At 40.1% G+C, this 8,676-nt stretch overlaps 1 long non-coding RNA gene across 1 annotated transcript; it reads right to left on the minus strand.

Moving 5' to 3' along the window:
• Positions 1-2,994: 2,994 nt before the first annotated feature.
• LOC138849191 (uncharacterized) lies at positions 2,995-7,843 on the minus strand. Its single transcript, XR_011387630.1, has 3 exons — positions 6,977-7,843; positions 6,184-6,332; positions 2,995-3,649 (listed from the first exon to the last, which is right to left on the minus strand). It is a non-coding gene; the product is annotated as an uncharacterized lncRNA (long non-coding RNA).
• Positions 7,844-8,676: the final 833 nt, after the last annotated feature.

An 8,676-nucleotide genomic window follows, 5' to 3' on the forward strand; every position in this document is an offset into this window, starting at 1 on the left:
AGACAGAGGTCTTGCATGGGAAGTTAGTGCATAGTGACTCCTGTTGTTAATTTAACGATTAACAGTCCTATATATGATGTCAGTGATCACCTGAGGCTCCTGACAGAGCTGCCTAGGCTATGGAAGCTTTTTGAATCCCCAGACTCTGACAGTATTTAGATAAGGCCATAGGCAAAGTGGAAGTTCCCTCCTCTCTTCAGAGAAAGGTACCCTCTTCTTTGATGACCACTTCTTTCCACAGGAGTCTCACCCTCCAAGGTCCTTCATGTTTCTCAGGTGCATTACCAGGGATCTGGTTTGGAAGCAGAGGGGCGGAGACTCAAGTTAGCACTCTGTTATGAGATATCAGAATCACTCAGTGAGCTGAACACCAGCAGCATCCCAAGAAGGTCTTATTTGATTGAGTCTTGCCAGTGACTTGCTGCAGCCTATAATTGCGTGTGTTTATCTGTTTCAAGACTTGGGATATCTTCAACTATTATTTCATGAAACAGATTTATAATGCCTTGTTCTTTTTCTTCTCCTTCAGATATGCCCATAATATGAATATATTTTCATTTAATGATATCCCATGGCTCATAGGATTTTTCATAATTCATTATTTTTGTCTGATGAAATTTTTCAAAACTCTTGTCATCAAGATGAGAAAGTCTTACTAGTCTATTCTCTTATTGCAACTTTCAACTGTGTTTTTAAATTTTGTTGAATGTTTTCAGTTCTGAAATTTCTGATTGATCCTTTTTTTAAGTTTTATTTATACTTTTTTTAACTTTTATTTAATGAATATAAATTTCCAAAGTACAGCTTATGGATTACAATGTCTCCCCCCCATAACTTCCCTCCCACCCACAACCCTCCCCTTCCCCATTCCCTCTCCCCTTCCATTCACATCAAGATTCATTTTCAATTCTCTTCATATACAGAAGATCAGTTTAGCATATATTAAGCAAAGATTTCAACAGTTTGCACCCACATAGAAACACACAGTGAAAATTACTGTTTGAGTAATAGTTATAGCATTAAATCACAATGTACAGCACATTAAGGACAGAAATCCTACATGAGGAGTAAGTGCACAGTGACTCCTGTTGTTGACTTAACAAATTGACACTCTTGTTTATGGCATCAGTAACCACCCCAGGCTCTTGTCAGGAGTTTCCAATGCTATGGAAGCCTTTTGAGTTCACTGACTCTGATCATATTTATACAGGGTCGTAGTCAAAGTGAAAGTTCTCTCCTGCATTCAGAGAAAGGTACCTCCTTCTTTGATGACCCGTTCTTTCCACTGGGATCTCACTCGCGGAGATCTTTTATTTAGGTCATTTTTTTTTTTTTGCCAGAGTGTCTTGGCTTTCCATGCCTAAAATACTCTCATAGGCTTTTCAGCCAGATCCGCATGCCTTAAGGGCTGATTCTGAGGCCAGAGTGCTGTTTAGGACATCTGCCATTCTATGGGTCTGTCTGCTGTGTATCTCGCTTCCCATGTTGGATTGTTCTCTCCCTTTTTTATTCTATTGGTTAGTTTTGCAGACACTATTCTTGTTTATGTGATCCCTTTGGTTTTTAGTCCTATCATTATGATCAATTGTGAACTGAAATTGATCACTTGGAACAGTGAGATGGCATTGGTACATGCCACCTTGATGGGATTGAATTGGAATCCCCTGGAACGTTTCTAACTATGCCATTTGGGGCAAGTCAGTTTGAGCATGTCCCAAATTGTACATGTCTTCCCTCTCTTATTCCTACTCTTATATTTAACATGGATCACTTTTCAGTTAAGTTTCAGCACTTAAGAATAACTGTGTATTAATTACATAATTCAACCAATAGTATTAATTAGAACAAACAAAAAATACTAATACAGTCAGGGCAAGGGCTGATCAAGTCACCATTTCTCATAGTGTCCATTTCACTTCAACAGGTTTCCTTTTTGGTGCTCGGTTAGTTGCCACCGATCAGGGAGAACATATGATATTTGTCCTTTTGGGAGTTGCTTATTTCACTCAGCATGATGTGTTCCAGATTCCTCCATTTTGTTGTAAATGACCGGATTTCATTGTTTTTTACTGCTGTGTAGTATTCTATAGAGTAAATATCCCATAATTTCTTTATCCAGTCTATTGTTGATGGGCATACCAGATTTCTGGACATACTGCAGGGCAGTTGTAATCAAAACAGCATGGTACTGGTACAGATGGATAGAAACAGATGGATAGACCAATGGAAAAGAATAGAAACACCAGAAATCAACCCAAACATCTACAGCCAACTTATATTTGATCAAGGATCTAAAACCAATTCCTGGAGCAAGGACAGTCTATTCAATAAATGGTCCTGGGAAAACTGGATTTCCAAGTGCAGAATCGTGAATCAAGACCCCTACCTAACACCTTACACAAAAATCCACTCAACGTGGATTAAAGACCTAAATCTACGACCCGACACCATAAAATTATTAGAGAACATTGGAGTAATCCTGCAAGATATTGGCACAGGCAAAGACTTCCTGGAAAAAATCCTGCAGGCACAGGCAGTCAAAGCCAAAATTAACATTTGGGATTGCATCAAATTGAGAAGTTTCTGTACTGCAAAAGAAACAGTCAGGAGAGTGAAGAGGCAACCGACAGAATGGGAAAAAATATTCACAAACTATGCTACAGATAAAAGATTAATAACCAGAATCTACAAAGAGATCAAGAAATTCCACAACAACAAAATAAACAACCCACTTAAGAGATGGGCCAAGGACCTCAATAGACATTTTTCAAAAGAGGAAATCGAAATGGCCAACAGACACATGAAAAAATGTTCAAGATTACTAGCAATCAGGGAAATGCAAATCAAAACCACAATGAGGTTCCACCTCACCCCGGTTAGATGGCTTACTTTCAGAAATCTACCAAAAACACAGATGCTGGCAAGGATGTGGGGAAAAAGGGACACTAACCCACTGTTGGTGGGAATGCAAACTTGTTAAGCCACTATGGAAGTCAGTCTGGAGATTTCTCAGAAACCTGAATATAACCCTACCATTCAACCCAGCCATCCCACTCCTTGGAATTTACCCAAAGGAAATTAAATTGGGAAACAAAAAAACGGTCTGCATCTTAATGTTTATTGCAGTTCAATTCACAATAGCTAAGACCTGGAACCAACCTAAATGCCCATCAATAGTAGTCTGATTGATTCTTTTTAATGAATTTTCTCTGTGTTGCATTTCTCATTCATATTTGTCATTGAGCTTATTGAGTGAGATCTCATTCAATGAGTCTGGAGGCTCCAGACAGATTTCAAGGCTGGATTTAAAGCCATGAGGACTGTGGGATTCTCTTGCAGTTATAACCGCAGTTATGATGGGGGTCATCAAGCCTTCTCACTTACCTTTTCCTAAGAAGTTGGAATACCCTTGTCCAGGGAATCAATGAAATATTTGTGCCATGCTTTGTTCTTCAGTCTCTCTGCTTCCTTATTGAGTCTGTGCTGTGTAGAGTTCCTGTTGCTTATTAACTGAAGTTTTCTTGCAGTCAACCTCCTGATAACATGGTCCTTCCTCTGTTGTTCTGATTCTTCTCTGTGGCAGAGGTGAGTGCAGGCTCTCTCAACCACCTTGGATATCTTGGTATTCTTTCACATTTTTGAGGATTACCTTTTATCAAGAGAAATGATAGCAAAAAATTCTCTATAATAGTAATATCTTCACAACTCTATGCAGAACTCTAACAAAGTGTTTAATTGCTGTGCGTGTTCAGTGCCTTGGAAAGACTTTCTAATTTTGTCCAGGCATCAGCAGAGCCAGCTGATGCCAAGAAGGACTCTGAGTTAATTTATAATAAATTCATGAGAAGCAGAGGAGTGGAGAGAGGGACAGACAGAGAGAGAGAGAGAGAGAGAGAGAGAGAGTTCTTCCACCCATTGGTTCATTCCACAATTGGCTGCAATGGCCAGAGCTGAGCCAATCTGGAGCCAGGAGCCTGGGACTTCTTCTGGGTCTCCCATATGGGTGCAGGGGCCCAAGGACTTGGGCCATCTTCTACTGCTTTCTCAGACCATAGCAGAGAGCTGGATCAGAAGAGCAGCAGCTGGTTTTCGAACCAGCACCCATATGATATTCCAGCACTGCAGGCGGCTAATTAACCTGCTACACCAGTGTCAGCCCCAGCAGATATCCTGTAACAGGATTTTTATCTCACTTCGTTCAAATAACTCATCTAAGATATCACATATATTTGAGGCTTAAAATGCTTAACAGAAGGTATGCAAACTTCTTACTCCATTCTTTTCTCTCAATTCTCATTTATTAATGCAAACATATAAGGATCTATGACTTATTTTCATTTGCAACTGGAGTGTGGATATAAGCAATGTACCCTGGATTCTAGAACTGCAATACAAAGGAGAATAGTGTTTCCTGGTTGAGGATCTCTATCATATTCTTACATGTTAATTGGATTCACTGAGATTTGGGGAGAAATGGGACACTTGTGTGGTAAGGCCTTTGATCCTTGTATGAGACTTCTAAGAAGCTGTTCTCATTCCACACGGGAAAGACTCAGACCCTATCCAGTCTCTGGGTACAAGGCCTCTTGCTGAGGCCATGCAGAAGTCCATGAAGGAGAGATTTAATCTCCCTGGATTTTGGAACAATGACTTCCATGATTTTGTTTTATTTTTACTTACAGTGTATCCACATGCCATAAAATTTACCTTTTTAATGTATACAATTCAGTAGTTTTTAGTATATTCGCAAAGTTGCTCAACTCTTGCTGCTTTATAATTCTAGAGTATTTTCATCATATAGAAAGAACTCCTATATCCATAGCACTCCTTTCTCATTTTCTACTCCTCCAGCCCTGGAAACCAGTAACCAGCCTTGTGTGTCTAGATATTTTCCTATTACAAACATTTCACATAAACAAAAGCATATTATACATAGTAATTTGGGTGTGCTTTCTTTTACTAAGGCTAATGGTTTCAAGGTTATTGTATTTTTTATTTTTTATCTTTTGACAGGCAGAGTTAGACAGTGAGAGAGAGAGACAGAGAGAAAGGTCTTCCTTCCGTTGGTTCATTCCCCTAATGGTTGCAGCGGTCAGCGCTGCACCAATCCGAAGCCAGGAGCCAGGTGCTTCCTCCTGGTCTCCCATGCGGGTGCAGGGCCCAAGCCCTCGGGCCATCCTCCACTGCCTTCCCAGGCCACAGCAGAGAGCTGGACTGGAAGAGGAGCAACCAGGACTAGTACCTGGTGCCCCAACCGGGACTAGAACCCAGGGTGCCAGCGCCACAGGTGGAGGATTAGCCAAGTGAGCCTTGGCTCCGGACTCAAGTTTATTGTATTAAGCTTGCTTGGGCTATCATAACATAGTACTACAGACTGAGGACTTAAACAACAGAGATTTATTTTCTTACATGTAGGCACTGGAAGTCTGAGATTAAGATGTCTGTGATCCTGGGTCTTCTGAGATCCTCTCTTTAGCTTATAGATGGCCATCTTTTCCTGGTTTTCTCATATTTGTTGTACCTCTGTGTGTGTCTAATCTCTTCGTATAACGTTCTAGTCATGTTGCATAAGAGACCATTCACACAGTCCTATTTTATTGTAATTACATCTTTAAAAGGCCCTATCCTCAAAGACATTTTAAAGTATGGAGGTTAAGGTTTTAATATATGAATTTTGGGTAGACAATTTATCCCATGGTTTCATGGCTTTCTTATATGCAAAGTACGTATACTTCATCCTAACAAGCCTGAAAGTCAACTTATTCTAGAAATCAAGTCAAAAATCTCATGTAAATATTATCTAGAGCAGGTAAGCATGAGACTTGACATCCGATTCACCCTGAGGTTAAATTACTTTCTATCTGGGAAACTTTGCAATCAGATGAGTTGCCGAACTCAACAAAATAAAATACCATTGTCAATTCGCTGTGGTTGCTATATAAAATACCACAGAATTGGTGTTTTGAACAACAGAGATGTATTTTCTCACTGCTCCAGAGGCTGAAAGTCCAATGTCAAGGGGTCAACATTAGGTTTCCTCTGAATGTCCTCACCTGGCTTGCAGGGGTTGTCTTAGTATTGCGTCTCACACGGCCTTTCGTTGGTGCCGCCCTTGCTCTGGTGTCTGTGTATCTGAATAGTGTGCTCTTGTAAGGACACCCATTAGATTGGATGAGGACTCACCTTAACTATCTTCTTTTAACATCATCTCTTCTCTGAAGACTCTTATCTCTAACAACAGTCATCCTGAGACAGTGTCACTAGGCCTTCAATGCGGATGATGAGGAAACTCAATTCATCCCAGAGGGACCAAATGTTGGGATAGACATTCACTTCACAAAACAGAATATATATATATATAACAAAAGGAAAGGGGTGGCAGTTACCAAACAAGATGAAGTGCATGAGATTTTAAGTCAAGAAAACAATCCCCTTAACTCTATGCCTCGCTCTCAGGGCCCACCCTAGTGCAGCCCTGACTTTTCATTCCTGTTAGTGCAGCTGCTTCAACCCCAGGCCCTCAGACCAGGGTCTTTGTGGTAGGGGCAGTCCTGCTGACCTGTGAACTACCTCTGGGGTCATTCTTTCCTCTTATTTAAAGGATGACATATGTTCTTACAGGCAGATATCTACATTTGCCATCTTGTAAAATCCCAGAGCAACAATGTTGGTCCTTCCTTTCGTTCCATCTCTGTCTCTTTCTGTCAAGTTGGCGGCATCACTACTAAACTGACCCCAATCTCTCTTAATTAGTTATAGCACAACCTTTGCCCATGGTGCCAAAATCTGTATGAGTTTGCCAGACTACCATAACAAAGTTTGTGTCAATTTATAAAACCTAATTCATTATTTTTTTCTTTCCTGTGTATAGTTTTTGTTTATTCAATTATACCTCAGTCTTCATGAAGAAACACCTATCCTCTTAAAACCCCCTCAATCACTATCCACCCACTTCAGTCCATCTTCTGGTCATCACCTTGTTAGCTTTAGGCATTTCTTATCTCTGTCATGGTGTTCAGTTCTGTGCCAAATATTGCTGTCATTCTGAATATTTCAACACACCCAAGAGGCCCTTGGCAAATATTTTTTTGCTTCTCAATGCTTTGATTACTTCACAGCCGGTGAGAGAGTCTTACTGAGCCTGTCAGTAAGTCCAGCCACTCCTACACAGGGCCACCCCCTCCATTGTCACCATAAGAAACTGCTCCTTTATGACATCACTGATGCTAACACTCCACATGATCACATCTACTCTCTGACTCTCTGTGGGGTGTCTTTGCTTAGAGGAGTCAGAAGCAGGCCTATAGATTTAAGCTTTTCAGTTGCATTTGCTATTTTGACAGCCGATGAGTGTGAGAACCAGCTTTAGGGTCTGGGATTCAGGCATCAGAAGTTCTTCCTGAATAGGATCAGCTCACTAAGCTGACCGAAGATCACATTTCCCAAGAGGCAGCCAAGCGTGGGATTGGTTGATGGTGCTGCCATTGCTGCATGTCCTGAGGACTTGTACTTGACGCACATGTTTTGGCCTTCCTGTCCTGCAAGTTTCAGGATGTTGGCTTTCAATTATTTGAGAATGACAAAGAGGAAAACCCACAAAGGAGCTCACACACCAGGTACAGTGACCCATTCGTAAAAAGAAGACTAGGATCTGCAGCTCAGCTCTTGAGAAGTGGATCAGCTTCAAGTTCTACTCCTGTAGGAACTCAGATGGCTGCTTCTCCAAAATACAGTCTTTGTTAGGTTTCCCCCAGTGGTCTCACCCTGATCCTCAAGCTAGATACTAGTCCTCAGCACTGTCAGTTGCATCTCCATGTCTCATCCTCCTGTTGGTCAGGTAACAGCCTTTGTGACATCAAGACTTTGGAACTGATGACCTGGTGACCCTAATATGGGGATTTCTCTCTACTTCATAATGATAGAAAGTAATTTTTAATGAAAAACTTTGATCTAGAAGACACCACTCAAGGTCACCAGATAGCCTTTCATGTTTATGAGCTTTTTTATACTTTGTGTAAGCCATAGGCCACTGATGTATATGCACAATATTTTGTCCTATGGAAGTTCAATTATCCACCTTCTTCATGCTGTAACAAAAGTAATTTTCTCCTATTTGATATATTTAGTTTTATATTTATGATAAATATTCATGTTCTGCTCTTTGAATTCTATTTTGAATTGTTTATTATATTTTCCAAATCCCTTGAGAGTTGAAAAAAAATAAAAATTTAACATGTTCATACGTGTACTACTGTCATGATTTTATCCCTTTATCAAAGACTTCTTTGGAACATTTTGTTTTTAAGATTATTTATTTGCAAGTCAGAGTGTAGTTTTTGTGTGGAGGGGTGAATTTCTCTGATTTGGGCATCAGGATTATGTTGACTTCACATAATGAGTTGAGAATTAATTCCTCTATTCTATTCTATTCTATTTTGTTCTAGTCCAGTTTAGTCTAGTCTATGTTTTTAAGGCAAGATTAATTCTTCTTTAAATGTTTAATAGAATGATCCTGGGATTTTTTATGTTGTGAGGTTTTAGATTACTGATTCAATCCTTTTTTATTTTTGAGTTGATTTTTGGGTGTCTGATGAGGCTGAGATTCCAACTCCAGACCTTTGCTTGTGAATATCCAGTTATTCTTGAACCAATGATTGAGGTTACTGTTCTTTCCTA

Source organism: Oryctolagus cuniculus, chromosome 3 (genome assembly GCF_964237555.1).
Source record: "Oryctolagus cuniculus chromosome 3, mOryCun1.1, whole genome shotgun sequence".
Classification (NCBI taxonomy): Eukaryota; Metazoa; Chordata; class Mammalia; order Lagomorpha; family Leporidae; genus Oryctolagus; species Oryctolagus cuniculus.